The sequence below is a fragment of the Lytechinus pictus genome, chromosome 3 (assembly GCF_037042905.1).
Source record: "Lytechinus pictus isolate F3 Inbred chromosome 3, Lp3.0, whole genome shotgun sequence".
In the NCBI taxonomy this organism is placed as follows: Eukaryota; Metazoa; Echinodermata; class Echinoidea; order Temnopleuroida; family Toxopneustidae; genus Lytechinus; species Lytechinus pictus.
Genome location: NC_087247.1, coordinates 56,854,309 through 56,880,404, shown reverse-complemented (window position 1 = coordinate 56,880,404; position 26,096 = coordinate 56,854,309). Strand labels below are relative to the sequence as shown.

General features: G+C 34.8%; 1 long non-coding RNA gene across 1 annotated transcript; it reads right to left on the bottom strand.

The window, feature by feature from the left end:
- Positions 1-9,702: 9,702 nt before the first annotated feature.
- On the bottom strand, positions 9,703-14,902 carry LOC135153766 (uncharacterized). The gene is made up of 3 exons (XR_010293273.1): positions 14,665-14,902; positions 11,258-11,380; positions 9,703-10,373 (listed from the first exon to the last, which is right to left on the bottom strand). It is a non-coding gene; the product is annotated as an uncharacterized LOC135153766 (long non-coding RNA).
- Positions 14,903-26,096: the final 11,194 nt, after the last annotated feature.

Genomic DNA, 26,096 nt, shown 5'->3' with positions numbered 1-26,096 from the left:
AATTGAATCGAATCGAGCACAAAAAAGGGAAAATTAGAGCTGAGGAAATAGACTCCCGAAGGAAGTCGAGGCAGTGTTGATATTGCACATGAGTAGATTAATAGATGGATAGAGAGAAATAAAAGAGAGACAGATGGATAGATAGAGAATTTGAGAGATAGATGTTAGATGGATAGATAGATAGACAGATAGATAGGTAAATAGAGAATGAGAGAGACAGAGTAGATAGACAAATTAACAGATAGATATATCATGTAGTTCCATATATTGATTTATAAGATAGATAGTGGATAGACAGATATGATAGATATAAGGATAGATATAATATGAAAAAAGGTAATTATGTGTTTTATTTTTCAATATTTTAGCTATTATTCGTTTTCATTCATATAAACGATCATGTGCGATAAAGTAAAAAAAAAATCATGAAGCCAACGTATATAGTTCAGCGGAACAACCAAAATACAGAGACTGAAGCTTTTGGTCTATAAGCTCAGCTGCATTTGCACGTATGTTCTGCGGATATCTTCGGTGCGGACTTTTGGATCGCGCGCCCAGCTGATTATGTAAACAAACGTAGACGTAGACTCTTCACTAGTCGCTTTGTGGCTATTTTTCCGGAAAATGCCTTCGCCAGGGTGTAAAACGGAAACGCGCGTCCGGGCGTTAGCGGGGTATCGAGTAGTCTAGTTCTAGACGATTTTAAACGAATCTATTTGCACCACGATATAATACGTTCTATTCCGTGCGTACGCCCAGCCGAGTGTGCGCGCAAAACCGAGAACCTGTACTCCGAGGAAAAATTGGAGTACAGGTTCTCGGTTCGTTTAAAATCGTTTAGAACTAGACTAGGTATAGAGTTGTTTTTCTCCCGCGCTTCCACCCTGGTCTGAGCAGGCCGAAATTTGGATAAATCCTTCCCGACACAGTCCTGCTTTTGGGAGCGTCTTAACAGGAAAGGGGTTTTCTTTCGCCTTGCTTTTATCGGGGTACTAGGGCAATCAGAAAAGTGTCTGTTAAGACGGGTTATTAGTCTGCTATATGCAGGTGAGACGAAAATTACATTTTTTTTAAAATTTCATTTGTTCATTACATTAAATGTTGTTGAATATAAGCTTCCCAAAATTAAATATCATCTTATTCGACAATTTTACAGATAGAAATGTGTAAGAAAAAGCAATTCTATAGCAAATTTTGAGTCGTGCTTATTCAACCCTGAAAATTAGCCAAAAAAGTTTTATCGCCTTTTATACAAAATGAGCAAAAAAAGGTTTTATCGCCTTTTTAGAAAGTACCTTTTACAAGCTTTCTAAACATGTTCATGATGAAAATGTGGAATTCCTTGCGATAAAATGGACTCAAAGTCATCAGGCTTGTGACTTATAAAAAGTTTTCTGGCGGTGCTCACTGATGACATGAAATATGTCGGTAATATTCACTTGGAGGGTATGGCTTATAAAATTAAACAAAATCCGGCAACATAGTTATCATCATTAATGAATGTTGATTGCTTATTAGCTGAGGTCTTGATAATGAAATGTTTTTGTTCTTTTTATTCAAGTTTATTTTCAATTCTACAAAACATTATACATGTCCTCAATGAAGTAACAATGAATTAACAATAATTTAAGTGCAGAACTGAGGTGATCTATTAAAAAGCACAGTCAGCTTGTAAGACATCACCTGGGGGGGGGGGGGCGAATGTTTTTTCACCCATATGTTCCCCGATCGGCCGCTCAAAGTTGATTTTTTTTTCTTTGAAGGGGTATACCTACAGTCACTTCTTAGCTTTATTCTTATCAAACAACATAAATGTGTAGTAATCTCAAAAGTCTAATTTAAATAGTGCGAGCTAAAGTTTTTTTAAATTTCATGTAATTTGTCCTGATAATTGAAGATTCTGGGCAATGCTTGTGATCCTGAACAAGATTCGCATGTAACTAGATAATTACTACGAGCGCGAAGCGCGAGCAGATTTTTTTTTATATGTGTTATATGGCCTGACTGAATTTATTTGCAGTTAGACGATATAAGATTAAACAATGCGAGCGAGATGATTCTTTTTACATTTTTTTTCCGATCTAAAAACAAGGCGAAAGCAATTTTGTGTCTCGCTCACTTATGAAAATGACCAGAAATATCGTGATTTGCGAGGGCACGCAAGAGAATTATATCGAAACTTCATTGTGAAATGACTGGGATGGAATAACACTTGTCATAAGAGCCTTGCACGTAAACTTTAATGTTGACCTGAAAATGACCTTTGACCTTACCAGGTGACCTCTGACTGCAGCATAACATGCAGGTCGCCTAAGTACATCTACCATCCAAGTTTTGTTGAAAAGTAACTTACGGTTGCGGAGTTAGGTGTCATAAGAGAGTCTTGCATGTAAACTTTAACGTTGACCTCAAACTGACCTTTGACCTAACCATGTGACCTCCGACTGCAGCATGACATGCAGGTCCCCCAAGTCCATCTACCATCCAAGTTTGGATGAAATGCGACTTACGGTTGCGGAGTTAGGTGTCATAAGAGAGTCTTGCATGTAAACTTTAACGTTGACCTGAAAATGACCTTTGACCTTACCATGTGACCTCTGACTGCAGCATAAGATGCAGGTCCCCCAAGTCCATCTACCATCCAAGTTTGGTTGAAAAGCGACTTACGGTTGCGGAGTTAGGTGTCATAAGAGAGTCTTGCATGTAAACTTTAATGTTGACCTCAAACTGACCTTTGACCTTAACATGTGACCTCTGACTGCAGCATAACATGCAGGTCGCCTAAGTACATCTACCATCCAAGTTTTGTTGAAAAGTAACTTACGGTTGCGGAGTTAGGTGTCATAAGAGAGTCTTGCATGTAAACTTTAACGTTGACCTCAAACTGACCTTTGACCTTAACATGTGACCTCCGACTGCAGCATAACATGCAGGTCCCCCAAGTCCATCTACCATCCAAGTTTGGATGAAATGCGACTTACGGTTGCGGAGTTAGGTGTCATAAGAGAGTCTTGCATGTAAACTTTAACGTTGACCTGAAAATGACCTTTGACCTTACCATGTGACCTCCGACTGCAGCATAACATGCAGGTCCCCCAAGTCCATCTACCATCCAAGTTTGGTTGGAAATCGACCTACGGTTGTGGAGTTATGTGTCATTAGGTTTGTGACGGACGAACGACGGACGACATTTGGATCCCTTAGGCTGCGTTTATGCGACCTCAAGCCAGAATCATGATTTGAATCATGATTCGAATCATGATTCAAAACACAAACATGAATCACGATATCACAGAATCAGCGTTTAGACGACCTTCATTCCAATGCTGTTTCTCCTCAGATTCGGGCCAATCCAGTGCGCATCACTAGTGCGCAGTTTGACAGAGGAAGTTTTTCGCACATGCTTCGGCTCTCGAAAAATCTTTTGCTTCCAGAATTCAGTCTATACCTAATTTTATTTACTTCTATCATATAGGGTCCATGTGCTTCTATTCATCTTGTTAATTTATCAAAAATGGTGTTCGGAAGTGAATTTCAGCGTAGATCCAATTTAATATTGACACTCTATACTCAACAACAACTGAGATCATTGTCTGTCCAGTTAATTCATTTACTAGAACTTGAAGTTGAAGACATGACCAAAAAATGAAAAGTAGTGGACGATGCGATGACCAACACAGAACTTGGACATGACAAGAAATGCATGCAGAGTAATCATGTACATACAATGAGCTGAGCTTGGCAAGAGTCAAACCGAAAGTAGCCCGACACAGTGAGGTCATATAATCATGATTCAAATCACGATATCGTTTATTCGAACATTTTCGTACGTGATTCTGCAGAAACGTCTTTCCAAACGCCCCTTTTTTCGTGTTTCATGTTTGTGATTCTAATCATGATTATATTCAATTTCGACTAAACGCAATCGTGATTCTGCAGAATCATGATTTGAATCATGATTCAGATCATGATTCTAGGGTGAAAAAGTGGCGGATAAACGCACAAGGACATTCTAAGCACTTTTTGTAATCATGAACGGGATAGGTATAACTATATAAACAACTGATGCGAGCACGAAGCGCGAGCGGAAAAATGAGATTTCAGATATAAAAACGGGACACTATTCATGCTTTGTAAATCATGAAAAAGGATGGATAATTTATTGTCTTCCTACATTAGTAATGCGAGCGCGAGCAGAAAATTTTTGATATTCTGATCTGAAACTTCTATTCTGGATTCCGTCCGAAACACTTTACCATTACTGCCCTTGTTAAGGTAACGGACAATATGCAGTATACAGGGGCTATTTTTATAGACCTCCAGAAGGCTTTCTATACCTGGCGGCCGCACAGACATAACAGACGTAACAGAACGCCAACAGTAGGGCCAGTCACACCTTTCACGGGCGACCACCGCCTATATAGACGCATTGTTTTCACTAACAGAGCACTAAAAGTATAGGCCTACCGGTATCGATAAACTCACAGAAGCTAGCCGAATTCCTAATAATCTAACAGGAATAAGGCTGCGTTTATCCGACCTCAAGCCAGAATCGTGATTTGAATCATGATTTGAATCATGATTCAAATCACAAACATGAATCACAATTACTACAGAATCAGGGTTTAGACGACCTTCGTTCCAACGCTGTTTCTCCTCGGATTCGGACCGATCCAGTGCGCATCACAGTGCGCAGTTTGACCCAGGAAGTATAGGTCAACGTTGGACACTTAATTGGAGGTCGGCGACGTACATGTGATGTGACAACGTGGGGCGCGCGCCTTGGCAAGAACCGGAAATAGCTCGACACAATGACGTCATATAATCATGATTCAAATCACGATATCGTTTATCCGAACATTTTCGTACGTGATTCTGCAGAAACGTCTTTCCAAACGCCCTTTTTTTCGTAGTTCATGTTTGTGATTCTAATCATGATTATATTCAATTTCGACTAAACGCAATCGTGATTCTGCAGAATCGTGATTTGAATCATGATTGGAATCATGATTATAGGGTAAAAAAGTGGCGGATAAACGCACCCTAAAAGGCCCAGCAGAAGCTAACAGTGGCGCTAATGTTAATACAAATCACTAACAGTGCGAAGGGCACCAATAGTGACGATGTTAGTGAATAATTTCTCCCTTTCTTATACCAAGTAATTTAACATAGACCTCGACCGAATTAAAGGGGTATTCCGGGCCCACACAACAATATATGAATAAATGGAGAAAAATTTAATGAGCAAATTGCTGAATATTTCATCAAAATCTGAAAAAAAGAAAAAAAGAAAATTCTTGAATATTGAAAATTTAACACTGTATTTTGCAATGATATTACTGAGCAGCGTGTGGCCATGAATATGCAATAAATGGAACGATGATGCCATATCCTCATATAGCTCTTTCCCCTTTTTCTGATTTTAAATTGTGTCAAATGTGTGTATGTCGCCCGAGTAACAAAATGATGATCTTTGAAGCAATATTCTGGGTGGACAAAATTAAAATAAACCTAATTTTGTATGATACAACAGACCCTCATTGCATATTCCTGGAGACATGAATATAAATTTCACCGAAATAGGGCCTAATGAAAAATTTTAAGATACCATAATTTTTTGTATTCATTTCCAATTTTTATCAATTTGTCAGCGTTTTGTTTGTCTCACTTTACTGTTCAAACCGTATTATTTTCTTCAGCCTGGAGTACCCCTTTAAGAATGGGTATATAGCGGGGAATGTTGATTAGTGCCAAGATATGATCCTTTTCATCAGGATTTTTTTTCTTCCAAGATATATAATTTTTTAAGTGTTTAAAGACATTTTTAAGAATAGACCCTACATTAGAAAGAAGAACAATATAGCTGATGAAATTTATCGCATGATAATCATCATTGGCAAATACTCTATCATGAGCATGATGAGTGAAGTCTGTGAAGAGCATTTTCAAACAAAAGAAACTGATGAAAAGTGGGATTGCATTTTTTTTTGGTACAGAATCTCCATCGTAATATCATGGTAGGCTAATTTTCTTGATCTTTTTAAAGCTTATTCGATATTTTTATATTAAATTAGTAAATATATATTTACTACTTGCTGTCATTTCATGTTTAAAATGTTAGTATTTCATGTTTAAAATTTACTATTTATTGGTAATAGTAAATTCTGATTTTTTTCTTCACTTTTTTAATATGTAAATAGTATAATTTTACCATTTTATTATCTTAATTCTGTATGTCGAGGACCCCACTGGAAATAAGCTTTCGAGCTTTCGTGGGTCATCCTGTGCAAGCCTGTTGTTTTAATGCTACTGTATATATGTTATGGTGACTTGCCAAATAAAATCAATCAATCAATAATAAGGGAATTTTTGTAGGCCTTTATAATAATGAATTACATTCCTAGACAAGATTTTAAACTTGTAGGATGGGCAAATAATCATAACTAAGTTAAATCTAGATCATTACGCACAAAAAAATTATAGATTTTGCCTAACTCAATTAATCCCCTACAACAACACTCGCGCCATAACGGCGCCTTAACAGTGCTTTTTGTGCCTTCTGTGCGGTCATTCTACCCATGTTGTTAGTAGCTGATTTGTTAAAGGACAAGTCCACCCCCCAAAAAAGTTGATTTTAATAAAGAGAGAAAAATCCAACAAGCATAACGCTGAAAATTTCATCAAAATCGGATGTAAAATAAGAACGTTATGACATTTTAAAATTTCGCTTAATTTTACAAAACCGTTATATGCACATCCTGGTCTGTATGCAAATGAGGGAACTGATGATGTCATCCACTCACTATTTATTTTGTCTTTTATTGTATGAAATATGAATTATTCAAATTTTCCCCTTTTGTCATGTGAAAGAAAGTTTTGTTTCTCTCTGAACATGTGGAATTACCATTGTTTTAACATTTTATGGTTCAGTCAAGTTGGACCCTATGTCAAATTTGTAAAAATTGAAATATTGTGTAATTCAAACAATAAAAAACAAAAGAAATAGTGAGTGAGGGACATCATCGACTCTCTCATTTGCATGTTGCTGACTCGTTCATATAAAATATTTTGTGAAAAATAAGCGAAACTTTAAAATGCCATAACTTTCTTATTTGACATCCGATTTTGACTATGAAATTTTCAGCATTATACTTGTTGGATTTCTTCTCTATTGATTCAAATCAAAATTTTTCTTGGGTGGACTTGTCCTTTAATGAATAATAATATACATAATGTTATGTCAAGCGTTGATCCCAGGGCCCTGTTGCAAAAAAGTTTATGTATTGATTTATGTCATGATTTATGTTACGATTTATGTCATACAGCATAAATCATGACATAAACACAACTCTTGACATAAATCCGTTGCATAAAGCTTTATGTCATAAATCACGACATAAAATCATGACATAAATCCCTTTGAATGACATAAATTTATGTCGTGATTAAAATCAAGACATAAACGGCGGCTTTCCACAAGAAGTGACTTAAGGGTAATTTTACGATTATTTTTTATAATTATGCCCTCTGTAATTTGAAGATATTTTGAGTTTTACTTGGAGTTTCGAAATAATTTTTGTGTCATTGGATAGCGTATGATGTATTCTTTCAATATTTGAAAAACTAACAATCATAAATCTTTCCCTTATTTTTATAAGCAAAACTAGGCCTAAGCATAATAGTTAATTTGTTTACTTCGTTGAGGATAGGACATTTTCCTTAGAATAATATCATAATTTATATCAACGTCACATATTTTTCAAGCACCACCCCTCCCTCCCGAAATAATGATAATAACTTTGACTTTCAGTCTAGAATCGCCCCTTTTGTGCTTAATTCAAATGTGATTAAACAAGAAATTTGGTACACACATCAATTGGATGACTTCAAGTCCGGTGTTGGTTGGAATGGCGATTGCTTCCCCTAGCTCCAAAACCTATTTTGAGTGTTAGAAATCATGTTGCCATGGTAACGGCATATTATATGACAACAAAATTGTAAAATACTTTCAGTTTTAATTTCTTCATCAATTTTCAACCAATTCTCTTGAAATTTGGTTCACACATTAAGAGGTAAAGGTGTGAGAGACACATATTTTGTGTGTGTCGGAAGTTGTGTTGCCATGGTTACAACATATTATAAGCCCCAAATTGGGTAAAAATCTATTGGTTCCAACTACTTGATTAGTTTTCAACCAATTCTCATGAAATTTGGCTCACGCATTGGTCTCGAGGTAAAGATATATACAGGACATTTTTTTGCATGTGTCGGAAATCGTGTTGCCTTGGTAACATTATATAATATGTCAAAAATTAGGCAAAAATTTTGTGGTTCAAACGACTTCATCAGTAATTCTCATGATTTGCTCACACATACATGTAGGTCTTGGGTAAAGATGGACAAGACATATTTTTCCCCATGTGTTGGAAACTTTTGCCATGGTAACGGCGTAGGGCAGGGGTATTAATCACCTTCATTGATAGTTCTAGTTTAATTTACCCAAAAGTTTTGCTCGCTCGCAGTTTTTAGAAATTTTTGCCCTTTACGCCATATCTGCCCTATAGAAATTTAAATTTCTAAAGCCATCCCCTAAACTAAAAGAAAACTCCTTCACGGAGAACAATATTTGTCAGTCAATTCCAAACCATGAACACCGATTGACAACCATGCATATATCCCTGTAATAATTTATTCATTATTTTGTATTTCTTTATAATTTCAATTGTCTATTTTATAAGCGTGTCATGGAACCCTCTTGCCAGTGCAGTTTAGGCGAGGGTAACGAATTTGGAAGCACAATGGAGCAATTTCGTCAAGAAAATATTGGACAGAAAAAATAAATAAATAGGCCTAAATAAAAATGTTCCTCATTTCCGACCAAAGGTCTAATCAGATGGTTTGGGTTTTTTGCCAAGATAAAAAAAAAAGGGGGGGTTTTCTTGCCCAAAACTGGCAATTGGAGATAGAGCGAGTTAGGGGGGGGGGGGGGACTTTAAAAAAATGCCCACTTATTGTCCAAATTCCAAGAGGAGTGAACATGAGGGACCACTACTCATCACAGCTTTGTGCCTAAATTGGGACACGTTCATGCCACCTATATCCCTTGATCCATACCTCTGTCACCCATCATTTATATTTTTTCATCTTTGAGCACCTGGCCATTTTCTTTCTATCTCTCTCTCATCAAATGTAATCCCCCCCCCAAAAAAAAAATGCTTTATCCTCTTTTCCCCTTTCATTATCATCCTCCCTCTGAGATTGGCCCACTATCATTCTCGGAACTTATCTCTCCAATTCTCAATATATCTATCTCTGTTAATGACTCCTTCACATTCATAGTTCTTTTTCTTTCCCTTTTCCCATTCTAATTCACCTCGCCCCCCCCCCCTTTCTCTCTCATTATTCCTTATACAGTATAATCTTTGCATCTCTGGATCTTTCTCACTTTTATATGAAATTTCCTTTTAATTTCTCGCCCTTGCTACTTCAAATCTTCATCTCAATCAATTATTTTCCTAATTTGACAATTTATGGGACAATATTCAGAGTTCATAAAAAAACAATCATACAATTTTCTACAAATATTAATTACTATTTCTAGTAGGGAAACAAGTGTGTTCTGAGGGGCAAATCATATTTTAACCACACCCCACCCCATCCCGATTCAATAAAAAAACGAACAAAGAGATGAAACAAAAAGAATGACATTTTATGTAAATTTATTACTTTTAAAATAAATACACAGTAAAATTTGTAAAACAATGCAATCTTGTTACCTTTCCCATGTCCTTTAATCATGACTGTATAAATATGATTTAAAGAGGTACATGGATTCAAATAAAACATAGTTATATCCTAAATGAATACAATACATGTACCTCAATCAAGTGTACAACTACAAACATGATACATAATAATACATCTTAAAAAACAAGAATAACTAAATCCTATTTTTATGCTTAATAAATATTTCCATTTAAAAGAGACAAAAATTTATGTAATATCATGAAGAGGAACTCACAGTGATGTTATTTATTCTTCTTCTCCTTTTCTCCTCTTCCACTCCTCCTCTTCTTTTTCTTCTTCATCTTCTTCTTTTCCTCCTCCTTTTTGGTTGTCTTCTTTTCTACTTATTATTCATTTGTATTATTATGACCTATCATCATTAACATAATAATTTTATGATAACAATCATAAAAAGATATCCACAATGTCAATATAATGATTATTATCTCTGAAAAAATGAAAATTAGTACTTTTGTTAATTTTCAAATCTTAAAGAGAATACTTCAGGGTACAGTCAGATAGTTCACTTGCCATGTGCAACCAGGTCCATGACGTCACGTCTTCATTAGTCTTGTCTCTTGAACAATCTGAAATAAGAAGATTCAGTGAAAACAACTTTAGCAACTCAACTTGATAATAGTAGAGTGTTCACATACATGTACATGCATGATGTATATCTTCAAGATTATGAAAGAGCCTTTTGAGATTGCAATCCCAGGCTTAAATAAAAAATATATATAAAGTAAAATAAAAAATGGGTTAATAGTCTCCGAATATTATTTTTTATACCCTTACATGGTTGTAAGAATATATTTCATTTCAATCAAGTCATTGGAGAAAATGTTCATATGTGGCGAAAAAAATACAACACAAAATTGAGGTCAAGGTCATGTTTATTTATCAACTTGCCACCTCTCCCTTCTACTCCTACCACTATTTTATTCTTAAATGCACTTATATTGTGTTTATGCTTGTAAGCTCACATTGTTAGTCTCTTTGTTGAGATTCTAATAAAAAATATAAATCAACTGAATCTGAATCTCTTGCAAAAGTTAAGTGGATAATAATTGTTACAATAGTATGGATCCAATAGTCTTCCTACATTTTGTTTTAATTTTGACGTGTTACATTGTTTTTGCTCTTACATATTTTTGAGAATGCATTCCATAATTATATTGTCATTAATTGAAATATTAAGAGGGCTCAGTTGTCAATTGAAACTTGACTTTCTAAAAAAAATCATGAGATTGATACCATCCATTTTTGTGAGTAAATTTAAGATGAAATTATTACAAGATGTGGATGAATTGTAAAAGAGATTCATATTTGTAAATTAATAATATATAACAGTACATCGCATTTACAACCGCTCTTAAGAACAATAAAATAAATTAGAATAAATATTACCGTACAGTATACTTGTATTTACAAGTAGAATATTTAATAAACACAACTTTATATAAAAACTCACCTTCATACTAAAAGAGATTTCTTGTTCAATGGCACACAGTGGCAGAGTGTGTGGACTTCCATCTCCTTCCAGTTGCAATCCCCCTCTTTATTTCTACCTCTTCTCATCGTTTGTGTGGTTCAACTGTTAGGAAAGTGAATACCAAATTTTTAAGAGTAACAGATGAGATGAATTCATATTTACATTTTGTATAAACAACTGAAGTCCCTTCTTTAAAAAATATTTTAATCATTACAGATTTTGTCAAATATAATTTGACAGGGGTGTTGGGAGAGTTTCACTGGCTATTTTCAGAACTGTGTAAAAATGAATTATATCCATGAGTGCATTGAGAATACAAATCAAAGGCAAATAAGGAGTCATTCAACCTTGAAATGGTTTGATGAAAACACTAAGAAGGTTCAAATTTGAACCTTAGGGGTTGGTACAATAAGGAGTGCCAATAAGAGCAATTATGCTCATTTGTGCACCTTTATGGGTGTAGCAGATTTGAACCATGTAATTAAGGTTAATAGATTTGAACATTTTTAATGTTTAAGTAATACTATTATGCACCTTAAAAGGTAAAATGTTGCCCCGTTTATTGTGCAAACAAACATTTCTGGGTGCAAACAATAATGACATGGTCAATTTTTGCACCTTTTATCACTTAGGGTGCAATATTGCAAGGAGAGTACAAGTGTTTCATTTAGGCTTCAAATTCCTTTTTTCTGTTAGAAAAATATGTTAGAAAATTGATTTACACACGCAATATATGAATACTTCTAATGAAGATAGGTTTTGATAGGTAAGAAAATTGTAGGCCTTATAATTTTATTATTTATACAAAAATTAGGGATTTAAAAAAATTCAAATTGCCAATGTTTTTTTTCAAAAAAAAAGCACCCCTTTAATGATTTATCTAAAAAATCCTCTTTAGAGTAAATAGGTAAAAGAAATAGAATATAGTACAAAAAATTCTTGATAACAGTCACCAAGAGAATTTCAATTATCATGGTTATTTTATCCACAGATCAGAAACCAAATCTTGTAGTTACCGGTAATGGAAAGGACTTTTCTCCAAGCATATTACTTGTGCATTGGTTTAAAATTAATAGAAAAGGCATTTGATAAGGTTTTTAACCTGTTAAACAAATCAAAGAACTAAAATGTGCACTTTATCCTCAGAACTTCAGAAGTGTATTAAACTTATCAAACAGGTAGCTTGTCTACAGGCCAGCAGCCAGCTCGCAGAGAATATATTCAAATCAGACAACACAGAGGATACATACATGTAGATCTATTTTTTGTTGTTGACTGCATGTTTAACTTATTGCTTTTGTTAAAAATTGGAAGTCCAAAATATCAATCGAAGATGTACATTAATATCTATATTAGATATCAACATACAATGTAGTCATCAGTCTCACCAGACAAGTTTTTTTGTGAAATTACATGTCTTTTCAGTTTAGTGTTTAACTTAATTAGTTCAGTGTGTAATTCTCCCCCCCCCCCTTCTTTCCCTTCCTGTTCAGTAGTCTCCAGTCTTGAACAGAGGGTTTTTTTTTTTATCACCTTTATTACACACCAATCACTTTTTTTTTCTTTTTTTTTCTTAACGGAGAGGACCCCCCCCCAACTCGCTCATAGGGTCTTATACTCTACATGTTATTGCAGTGCACATCTACCAACTGATGAATCTTGACTAGATCTAGGCCTCTACCCCTGGCATTAGAAAACAATATTAGAGCTAGACTACCCTATTCCATAGCTCTATCAAAAACCCAGGGGGCTCCACCACCTTAGCGTACGCAGTGGAGGCCCCGCCTCCCAAAGGTCTAAGTTAGAACCTACAGTACTAGACTATTTGAATTTTGATATCAGAGTTAAGAAGCCAGGCTAAAGATTAGACATAGAATGGATCTACAGTAACATTTGTAGTTCTCGTAGATCTATAATGTTAGATAATCTATGATAGATAGGCCCTACAAATGATTAGCTTACTATTGATGTAAAGACAGTTTCAATTTTGGGCCCTAGAATATACAAATAAATTACAAGCGATTGGTGATCGCTCGTTCTGTATGAGCTAGATCTATTTCAGATCTCTTGTATTGCTAAACTAGATTGGGTACCGAATTAGGTCTCGATTTTGATCTATAATAAAAGCATGAATGGAAGGAACCCAGGCCAGACCCGGTCCAGGTCTGCACCACCTCATTCCCTGGCTAGAACCAAGGCCCAAACCGGGGTAGGCCTACATGTAGATCTAGTAAAGTAGTAATACAATGGTACAATTGGTAGGGCCAGCTCAGCTCACCAAGACAAATTTAAATTTCTTCGATCTAGATCTAGACCTGGGAGGTCTAGTGACTAGTCTAAGTCTAACTTAGACCCTAGATAGAAAACTAGATCAGAATAGATCTACTGACTACTGAAGATCTAGACTAGAACTTAAAAGGGGCCAAGCTAATATAGCTAATATAGCTAGGGCCTGGCCCTGCCTACCTCAGGCGAGGGCTCGTATATAGGCTCGAATACACTTCACTACCGCTACCCTCCGCTCCACCTATCTGATACTAGTGGAGCGGACGGTAGCGGTAGTGAAGTATACTATCTATAGTGGAGCCTATACGAACCCTCGCTTGAGGTAGGCCATACCTACTAGGCTCTACTCTCTAGCCTAATTTTTTTTTAAATCTCCTAACATAGGCTCTGTTATAACTTATAATAGGTCTGGGCTAGGCCCTAACTTATTCTTACTTAGTTTGTCTTACTCTTAGTTACTAACACTAACACTAACTGACTGAGGGCTAGAAAGTCTAGACTAGGGCCTGGCTCTGACGCGACGGTCAGTGAGTGACAGAGCTGGATAGACTCTAGGCCCTAACTAGAGGGTCTAGTCTAGTCGAATCTAATGCTAGGCCTAGACTAGATCTAACTTGTTAAGGTTAAAATTAAGACTCTAGAAAGACTACTGACTAGATTTAGATAATTAGAATTTTCCAGAAAGGGCGGGGGTGCTCTAAAAAAAAACCTTAAAAATCAATGTCCAAAACTCCAATATGTCGTGAAGATGAATCAAAACTGTTTTCTGTCGGTGTTCATTCCACGCATTATTCATGTCCATCCGACACAAGAACCTTAAAAACAATGTCCAATGTCGTGAAGATTATTTAAAACTGTTTTCTGACGGTGTTGATTCCATGCATTTTTTGTCTGCGTCAGACGCCGGAACCTCCGGCTAGCACTGCCGGCGTTGTACGGCTAAAAGCAGCCGGAGAGTTTACAAGCAATCATTGCATAAAATTGACGGCGATGATAATTCATTTAAAATATCTCTTAATACTTAGAAACTTTAATTTTTAGTCAGAACGTGAGATATATCTATTATCTATGATATATAACAGTGAAAATTAGATACATACCAAAATATGCCTCTATCCCGTCAAAATGGGAAGCCGATGACCCTTTTTCGCAAGAACTTGCTGTGGCTGAAAAATGACGACTTATGCAAAGTTTATGTCAACAGGCTCGTTCATGACTATTCAGTTTATGTAATGATGATTAATTCACGTCATAAGCTAAAACAATACATAAATATTTTTATGCAACGAAATTTATGTCAACGGCATAAGCTATGCATGATTTTATGTCATGATCAAAATTTATGTCATTATGACATAAATTTTTATGCAACAGGGCCACTTAATGCATTACTTTGACATTAGCCATCGCGGCGACATTCCCGGTTGCAACAGGGCCCTTTGTTAGCGCAATGTTATACGCTAACAGCGTTTATGTGCGGCCGATACTGGTTGATAATGCAATTCTCCTATCCAAACTTAAACGTATATCTGGTGATGAATTGCATTGGTTAAAGTTATTTGACTAATAGAAGAATACATACATTTTTATCAGAAGAAATGGTCACTTCTAAGGGAGTACCCCAGGGATCTCCCCTTGGACCCTTACTGTTCAGTTTATTTACTGATGATAAAATTTCTGTATTTCAAGAGTGCACCGTACACAAGTTTATGCTGACGACACAGTCATATATTTCTCACAAAAAGATATTAGAGTTATTGAACTCGTCCTTAATAAGAAGATGGAAAGTCTATCTGACTAGATGAACAGGAATAATTTGAAAATAAACTATAATAAAATTGTGAGCATGTTCATTGGAACGCCTAAAATGCTTAAAAGGTCACAACATTTACAATTGAAAATTGATTGTCAAATATTGACTCAAGTGAAAATCTGTAAGTATGTCTTTGTGGATGAAAACATGAAGTGGGACTATCACATAAATTATTTATGTCAAAAACTGGGGAGAATGATTGGTTATATTGCATAGCTAAAGCATTTTTGTAAATTTGTCAGAATTAAAGTTAATATATAACTAAAATTAATGATTGCACCTCATTTGATTATGGTGACATTATCTATCGGTCTGCAAACAAATCTCTGCCTGACCAACTTCAAAAAAATCAAAATAGATTGGAAGAAAATTGTGAAAAGTGAAAATTGACCCCTATTCACACACTTCAATACCTCTCAAACTCATTCTATTCTGGGTTGGGACACTTTAAAAAAATTACAGTTTACTCACTTGATATTATTAATGTATAAGATCAATTATAACATGACAACTGAATATTATGTTTCATTCAAAAGCAACTCCTTTCCCTCACAGAAATGAAAACAAACTATATGTTGCCCAGACCTAAAACCAATCTTTCTCTTAATAGTCAATTTGACAGTCCCATAGGCTCAATACACCAACCTAGAAATGTTCTTTCCGATGAAGTTTTTTTCTTGAATCGTGTTCTAATGGGGTCCTAGAACAAATTCAGCTTGGTTGCCCAAAGTTGCCGTTTGGGCAATTTTGCTAATTTGCATAAATCCAAAATGGCCGTCAGATGCCATCTTAAAGACTTAACTTTTGAACCCCTTGCCCCAAAGTGATAAGTAAAGACTCTTTTTAGGGGCTTAGGGGGGTGTAGAATCGATTTCTTTTATCATTTTTGCAATATAAGGTCATCTTCAGGTCAAATCCAAGATGGCCGCCAGATGCCATCTTGAAAAATTTACATTTGATCCCCTTGCCCCAGAATGACGAATAATACCTTTGTTTAAGGGTTTTGGGGTGTGTAGAATCTCTTTCTGCTGTCTATTTTGCAATATAATGTCACCTTCAGGTCAAATCCAAGATGGCCGCCAGATGACGCCATTTTGAAAAAATAACTTCTGAACCCTTTGTCCACGAATCATGAATAATACCTCTTTTCGTGAGTTATTTGATATGTTGATTCTATTTCTGGTAATAAATATAGGATCATTCAGATTTTAAAAAAAGATGGCCGCTAAACGCCATATTAAAAAAAAACTACTTCCCGAGACTATTGAACTTTGAACCTTGAAGAAGTACTCTCCCCAAAAAGTACACGCTGTCCTAAAGAGGGTTACTATTATGTGTGGGAGCTCATGTAAGGGTATTTCAGTAAGAATTATTCATTTCTTTTAATTTCTCCATTTTTAGTGGTCAAGTCAGGTCTCAGATGGTCAGATGGTTGATAATATATTTCGGCATTAATCGCTCACCTTAGAATGAAACCATTCAAGGTTTGGGCTATGACCAATTTCTGGAATTCTCGTCATTTTTTTATGTCCAGCCATATTTTTCTATTGAAAGGACTTCAAAGTATTATTTTTTAATAAAGAAGTGATTTTTCCGTATTTTTCAGAAAATTTGTTAACTTATTACCTAGCTTCCTTTATGATAATCATTGGACTTCTCGTCCTGACAAAAGCCTTTGACTTGGTCAGCACGAGTGCACTTTTTAGCCTCCTGTAGAAGATAGGCCCCCAAGACTGATCCATGGTCACATCATTCCATGAGCACCGTTTGCTACAATACTGAAACATCTGGTAGCTTCCCTCAGTTCCTGTGAGCAGTGGTGTGAAGCAATTATGCTGCGCCTTGCCCTGACACTCATTTGGAATCTTCTTCATGCTTCCTCAGTATGCATTTCACGGATGCACAGAAGGCATCTACATGTATATCCGTACCAGAGCAGATGAGAAACTCTTCAACCTTTCATAAAGAAGCAGGAGTAGGCCTACAAGACCTAGTAATACAGCCACCTGTCCTGTGCATGTAAGGAGTTTGGATCACCCATCAGCCTGTAAGACAGAAATCCTGATAGACTCAAGACATTGACTGTCCTCCAGATATCTCTATCAACAGCACGCACTAGTCTTGTCTGGTTGTGGTGGACTCCTCACCTACCTTGGATTGACTATCTGTCTCTAGTTCTCTTTCACTGGACAAGGAGACAAGCACCAGGATGGGAATATCGGTCACAGCCATGGCCAAGCTCCTGAACGGAAATAAGTCCTCGAAAACGTACGCTGATCAAGAAAAGCGGCTAAACACCTTCCATGTCAGCTGCATCGGACGTATCCTGCACATGAAATGGCAGGACAGAGTGAAAAATATAAGGCCCTTCAGCGTACGTGCATGCTGGCATCACCAGCTTATTCTCGCTTCTTAGTGAAAGGTGCCTCAAGTGGTTGGGGGCATGTTCGCCGCATGAAACTTTGGCAAATCCTAGAAGAGATTCACCAATGTAAGGTGCCCGGTAAGGTGAGCTATGTGATTGGTCCCCAGATAGATCACACCTCCGTTATAAACACACCTGCAAACGTGACATAAAACTTGGCCGGCATAAACACTAACACTTTTGAAGATGTAGATGATAGTCGTCATCTATGGAGAGCTACTAAGTACAGGGGTCAAGACGTCAGAAAATAATCATAATGCTACATTGGCAGGCCAAAGACTAAGGAGGAAGGCTAGGGCAGCATCACTATTTGAACCTGTCTCAGCGCCATCCTCCTTCATCTGTACAAATTTGCTATAGAGACTGCCACTCTATAGAGCGGAGCTCTACAGACATTCTCGAAAATGTAAACCCCAGCGACCCTAGACGAACTGATGCCTACCTATCATTGGACACTTTGATTTAGGAAAAATATGGAGAAAATACTTTCAAATTAAAAAAAGACTTTAAAGCCTCCTCAGTACAAAAGTATGGATGGACATTAAAAGAAATAAAAGTACACGCGAAATTGATCATATAGCCCAAACCTAACGAGGATTCATTCTAAGATGAGAAGTTAATTTAGAACGTCTGACAACATCTCAGATCTGGCTTCCCCTTGAACTAAAATTTGAGAAGGAATAAAAAGAAATGAGTATTCTTACTGAAATCCCCTTACATAAGCTCTTACACTATAATACTCGGTAAGTAACTTTTCAAGATGGCATTTGGCGGCAATCTTGGATTTGATCTGAAGATTATCCTTTATAATTGCAAAATTACATCAAAAATTGAATCAACATACCAAATGACTCACGAATAAAGTTATTATTTATGATTCTGGGGCAAAGGGTTCAAAAGTTAATATTCAAGATGGCGTCATCTGGCGGCCATCTTGGATTTGACCTGAAGATGACCTTATATTGCAAAATAGATAAGCAGAAAGAGATTCTACACACACCAAAACCCCTAAACAAAGGTATTGCTCATCATTCTGGGGCAAGGGGTTCAAATTCAGTTTTTCGATCAAAATGGCATCTGGCGGCCATATTGGATTTGACCTGAAGATGACCTTATATTGCCAAAATAATAATAGAAATGGATTCTACACACACCTAAACCCATAGAAGGAGTTCTTCCTCATCATTTTAGGGCAAGGGGTTCAAAAGTTAGTTTTTTAAGATGGCATGTGGCGGCCATTTTGGATTTATGCAAATTAGCAAAATTGCCCAAACGGCGGCAACTTTGGGCAACCAAACTGAATTTGTTCTAGGACCCCATAGAAACACGAATCAAGAAAAAAAAACTTCATCGGAAAGAACATTTCTAGGTTCGGAAAATGTCAAATTGATTATAAGCCCGGCGTCTCACACTATGCGATCCGGTGCAACGCGATTTTTCAAGTAATCGCATTTTGCATTTATTATGAAAGTTCGAAGAAGTAGAATTATTTCATTTAAAGTTTGGCATATTGTTAGGAAAAGTAAATTCATGTTTCTACTTTGTGGCAAGCCATATGGTCGGATTAAAGTCCAAATCGGTTTCAAGTCGCAGCCGATGATTATACGTCATTACGATTTGGAATTTGATTTGTTTTTATTCATTCAGGGAGGCTCTAACTGGACTGAATTTCGATTTCAGTAGTCCTACCACTATTCTGAACTCTGATCCGTAATATAAGTTGGAATATCCATATCAAAATTAATGTTATCACAATTAATTTGAAATTCGGATCGCAACGAATCGCTTAGTGTGAGACGGGCTTTATTACCGAGCCTGCCTCTGAAATTAACATAATCCCTTTTTAGCTGCACAATGCCACCACTTTCAATTCTTTTAATAGTGTATTTTTGAAATAAATCTGTGCTAATTGAAATTAAATCACCGATTTGTACCGGGGGGGGGGGGGATTAGGTGTAGGTTGTAGGATTTTTCTTTGTTTTTAATGATTTCTACTTTTATTTTTGACTTCCTATATAAATTATGGTAATCATAATTATATTATAGCCTTTTTGAAAGTAAACTGGCTCCAAGGATCGAAGACCAGCAGCAATACAATATTGCAGCTGAATATGAACTTCCAGCCGTATGTTTTACTTTTTATCCTTACCATTTATTACTGTATTTTAACCTTTACCTTTATCATTTCATGTTTTATGTATTTTGTATGTATTATTATATACTTTGTATTTGTTATTCAAACGGCAAACAAACAAACTGTACAGATTAAGGACGTTCCACAGCGTTCCACAGTTATGTTTGTGCGCATTATGATCTGCGCATAGTTTACACTCTGCGCGCTGACGTCACAATGGATGAACAGGTGATTAATTAGCTGCGGGTATGTGCTGATTTTTCTCATCTTCTACACTTTAACTGCAGATCCGATGCGTTATTTCATGAAGCTAAAAAATTGAATTATTCCATGGACCATTCAAAAAAAAGATTCTCTACAATTTCAAAATACTTTACTCTGCAGTGCTGCCAAGAATCACGAATATTACCCCGAGTTTGAATAAATGGTAGAGTGGTTTTGATTTTTTCTTCACATAGATTCAAAGCATTCGGCGCATTTTTTGTGTTTTAAAAAGCACATTTGCTCTAATAAAAATACTGATAGTTTAAAAACAAGCACATGAACCCCTATTTTTTAATGTTTGTTCCTCTTAGGTGTACCTTCCTCTACAACTCTACAAATTTTGGTGAAAATGACATGGATTTTTAATAAAGTGCAGCATTTATTGTACTTTTGTAGTTTGTTACTGAAATTTCACATTTTTTAGATTGGGATTTTGTTATCTTTTACGCCATTTTTAAGAACTGACAGTGCTGTTAAACTTAAAATTGCAAACAAATAGCACTATAAATATATTCTCCATTCTAACGATACAATTATTAACTCTCTTGCGAAATTTGATGACTTTTTCATGTATTTTGACTGAGTAATACAGGTTTAAACTCATTGTAGTAATCTTGGGCGGTCAAAAAATGCCAAATTTTTTTGAATGCGCAATTCTTAAGAACATCAATTTGGGTGAACTTTGAAGTTCTGTAGCAAAAAATCAAGCACATGGACCTATGTTAATTTTTGCATATTTCGAATATTAAGGTTCTAAAGTATCTATGTGCAAAGTTTGGTGAAAATGACATGGATTTCACTTTAACTGTGGAACGTCCTTAAGCTGCGTATCTCAATAAACATGCTTTCGCGTGTTTTATATTTAGACAGAATCCGGGGACAGAATCTGGGCATTCTGAATCCATTTGATTTTAATCATGAAAATCTGTGCGAGCGCGAGCAGAAAATATTTAATATTCCGTTCTATATTATTCTAAGCACTATTCCAATGACTGTGTTGGAAAATTGCTCAGTGGATGTGGATCGCACCCAATGCGCGAGCCGATATTTTTATAATAATTTTGACCTATATAGGACCGGGACATTCTAAGGACAGTCATCGTATCATCATATGAAAATGACGACTATCTTCCTATTCCTAAGCGCGAGAAGAAACTTGTCGATATTCCATTCCGAAAAGGGACCATTTGGTTATTAGAAATTCATGAAAATGTTATCTTATTCATTAATCTAATAAGCATAATGAGAACGTAAAATTTGTTCATATTGAGGCCTGTTAACTGAACATTTTGAGCACTTCTGTAATTATGAATAGGATGCATGAGTTAATATATGTTTAACAATTATATGCGAGCGAAAATCGAAATTTTTGATAAACTGTCATAAAAGGAATTTTAAGTAGTTTGTGGTAGAATTAATATATTTTGAGGTATAAATAACTCACCAATCACAATACGAGCACACAGCGCTAGCTAAAATGTCTACATTTTGAAAATAAGACAAAATATGAAAAGGGATATTTTGAGAACTTTATATACATACATGTGTAAATTATGTGTCTCCATTATGATGGTATAAGTTGCGGCAATAAATAACTAATGCACTTAATCAGTTGTCAATTCAATTGTTTTAATTCTTGGTTGAAAATTTTTGAATAAACCTAATAAATATTCATGAAGACATGCCTGAAACTGTTTCACTGGAATAATGCAAATTTTTAAAATTCAATAACTTCGTTATTTGTTATCCGATTTGATCAAATTTTTAGCATTTTGCTCAATGAATTTTACTCTATTTATTGAGATATAAATATATCCAGCCTGGACCATCCCTTTAAATGAAACTTTAGAGGAATAAAAGAAATTGAGTAAAAGGATACGAGAAAAGAAGAGGAAGAAACAAGGAGACAAGGACAGAGAGGTGAAGACAAAGGGGAAAGGATGATAATATACAGTGCGTCCCAGAAAAAAACGAAACCGATATTAAGCGATGATTTATCATAACTTAATCACAAATACAATAGACAAATGACCTACCAATGTAAAGCTTAGAATCTCCTCTTTCATCTGATATTACTTAGATTATTCCCCATTCATGCATGAGTGAGCAAAAACAATTTGAAGAAAGGATACCAAAAACTCGTTTGGCGGGGGGTATCTGAATTAAAAAAAGAAAATTACATGCCTAAAAAGTTCAATATCTGCTCTTTTATTTGATACCTTAATCACAAAAAATGGTCAAGGAGTAAAAAAGTTATGTTCCCTTGAAACAATGCTTGTATTTCCATAATTTCATTAAATAAACGTGTTTTCACCGGTTTCCCACATAAGCTATTGCATGGTTAACAAAAGACTTAATGCATGGCTGATCGTCAACAAAACGGAGTGTCAAGTGAGTTTGAACGCTAGCCGGTAGAACCTCTTAATTTTATGAAATTATTGAAATTCAAGCCTTATTTCAAATAACCAGAACTTTGTTATTTCTTGACCATTTTCTGTAATTGAGGTATTAAATTAAAGAGCAGTTATTTGACTTTCTTAAAATGTGGTTTTCTTTTTTAAACCCAGATACAGCCCGCCAAAAGACTTTTTGGTATCCCCTCTTCAAATTGTTTTTGCTCACTCATGCGTGAATGAGAAATAATCTAAGTAATATCAGATGAAAGGGGAGATTCTAAGCTTTACATTGGTAGGTGATTTGTCTATTGTATTTGTGATTAAGTTATGATAAATCATCGCTTAATATCGGTTTCGTTTTTTCTGGGACGCACTGTATATGTGAAGCAAGAGAGGGAAGGAAAGAGGTAAGTAAGTGGAACGCCTCTGGCAGTCTCTCCTGCATTACGCGATTCGATAGCAGCAGTGGTGACTTCAATATTATTAGATATTGAATAATTATTCACAAAAGAAAACATTTATATTTTTCCCTCCTAATAGAGGATTTTATTTGCAAAATTCATAGCTTTACACAGACAAATGATACAAATAATTAATTTCAATCATGAACTTTTGACAATGAAAATTATACAATTAAATATAATATAACAAACAGTTCGGTAAATTTTTATCTTCTCTTTCTCTTATGTTATTTAATTTTATTCTTTTTTTCAATCTCTCTTTTAAATAAGAAAACAAGACTGAAATTTCTTTTTATCAAAACCGAGTGAATTTCTCTCCAAAATCAATTTTTAAATACTCCATAATGCAATGAATAATATCAAATCTATATCAGTATTTTCCAATGTTAATAAGTAGCTCATATTGATTTCAATATCAGTATGGAAGACTTTTTTAATCAAATATTAAACGAAAATAAAAAGTGAATTGTTCAACTCGCAGTAAAAAAAAAAAAATGCATGATTAATGTCTTCTTCAATATTACAGTTTAAACATAAATTACTATTAATTATTTTCCACTTGTAAAGGTTTTTCCTGGTGGCCTAGTAAATTATAGATTAATTTGAAACTAAATTCTCGAAGTCGGTCAATCTCTATAAAAAAAAGTCTGAAAACATGTGACCAAATAATATCAACACTTAAGTTGTTAACCCAAAATTGACAACAAAATTATTTTATAATATTGTTTACTGCTTAAATCATATACATATTTTTTTTACAATTATAAATGGTAATGTAAGACTTTTGCTACAAATATTTACGTTTTGTAACCATGCATGTGGTATTGCTTTTTGTAATTTACTATAATAAAAAACAACATTCACTTTACTTTTCCTAGTGGTTAACATATTTGAAATAATTTCTATTAATTCCATTTAAAAAAAATATCACTCGGGAACAAAATACCGACTTTGAACCAATCTTGGTGAAATAGCATATTTCTATCAAAAATCATATTCTTATTGAACCATAGAATTTCTCCTGCTTTATCATCATCATTTCTGTCAGGTCGTTTTACACGTGACCTTATTAACATCCATGCATATAAAACTTCTCAATAATATTTTGGTATCATTTTGTTTTCAACAATCCTTGTAATATCTTTATCATGATTACAATTCATTAAAAACTTTAAACCACTTAACTGATTAACCAAAAATGTCAAATTTTTCTCCAAGGGGAGAAAGTGTTATTGACAAGATAAAAAAAATACGTATCCATTTTAATCTAAAACTTAACATTTGATTGTTTATATCAGTCATAATTATTAATCCCTCCATATACATATCTATCTGTTAACACTGCACTCTTTACTTTTCCAGTATTGTATCCCCAAATGAAATTACAAATAATCTTATTCAATTTATTCAAAAATTATCTGGTATAGAATCTGCAATAATCAAATGAATAACTTGGCATAATGCTAATGACTTAAGTATACGGTAACCTCACCAAATATAGTCAAATTTCTTCTTTTCCAACTGTGAAGAATATTTTGTAATCTTGATAACTTATGCACCCAATCAGTTTTCAGAGCTATAGTTCATTATCCATAGCAATATGATGACCTATAGATACTTCACAGGTTTGTCGGAGCCGGGGTTTTACTTTTCGAAAATAAACCGAACGTTTACATTTTTCCTCTGTCAAAAGTCCTTCACACTTGTTCTTATTTTTGTTATCTAATTGTATACCGTTTGTTTCAAAACCTTATTTTCATTTAATTTTATTTCTTCTTTTTCATACAACTTTGTGTAATATGATAGCACTTCATTGATAATTTCTTTATTTTCATGAAAAATATGTTTTCCATTTTCAGATTTAAACTGTTTTGATTTCTCTTTTTATTTCATTTTTTTCTAAAAATATTTCGTGCTCTTTTCTCCTTCCTCCATCCATTTTACAGTGGCTCTTATTCTTGCACCTTTGTCTCTGTCTTGTATATTTTTCTAATTTTTCTTTTACATCAATTAATTCATTTTGTAACTGTTTGTTCTCTAAATTACTGTCACATTTCTTTTGAAGTGAACAAAAATAATGCTTCTAGTTTACATTTATCACCTCTCATAACCAGTGATTTTTTAAAACAATATTTCTGTGAAAACTCACGAACTTTAATTTTTAGTAACTCCCCATTTATCTATAGGCAATAATTGCATCTTAGATATATCTTGAGTTAATTCAATTATTTTGTTCCGATAGTCTTCATCTTTTAGAATAGATATATTTTCCAATATCCAGGTCCTATTTTATTAGGCCTATTGCTTAAAGGACAAGTCCACCCCAACAAAAAGTGGATTTGAATAAAAAGAGATAAATCCATCAAGTACAACACTGAAAATTTCATCAAAATCGGATGTAAAATAAGAAAGTTATGACATTTTTAAGTTTCGCTTAATTTCACAAAATAGTTTTATTCACATCCTGGTCGGTATGCAAATGAGGTAACTGATGACATCACTCACTCACTATTTCTTTTGTATTTTATTATATGAAATATTCTAATTTTCTCCTCATTGTCCTGTGAAGCACACTTTTATTTCGCCGTGAACGTGTGGAATTACCATTGTTAAACATTTTATGTTTCACAGTCAAGTTGGTCTTTATCGTCAAATCTGTAAAAATTGAAATATTGTATAATTCAAACAAAAAAAAACAAAAAGAAATAGTGAGGGACATCATCAATTTGCATGTGACTAAATTGTGCATATAATAGTATGTTGTGAAAAATAAGCGAAAATATTAAATGTCATAACTTTCTTGTTTTACATCCGATTTTGATGAAATTTTCAGCATTATGCTTGTCTGATTTTTCTCTATTGATTCAAATCAACATTTTTCTGAGGTGGACTTGACCTTTAATCTAACTTTAAGCGAAATCGCATTGTGATCAGCCCAAATTGCAGGGGCACGTTCCTTAAAGAGCTTGCAACTGTTGTAACTTTGCCATTATGGCAACTACCATGATAACCTTGATATTGATTGGCTGCTGAGCCCTG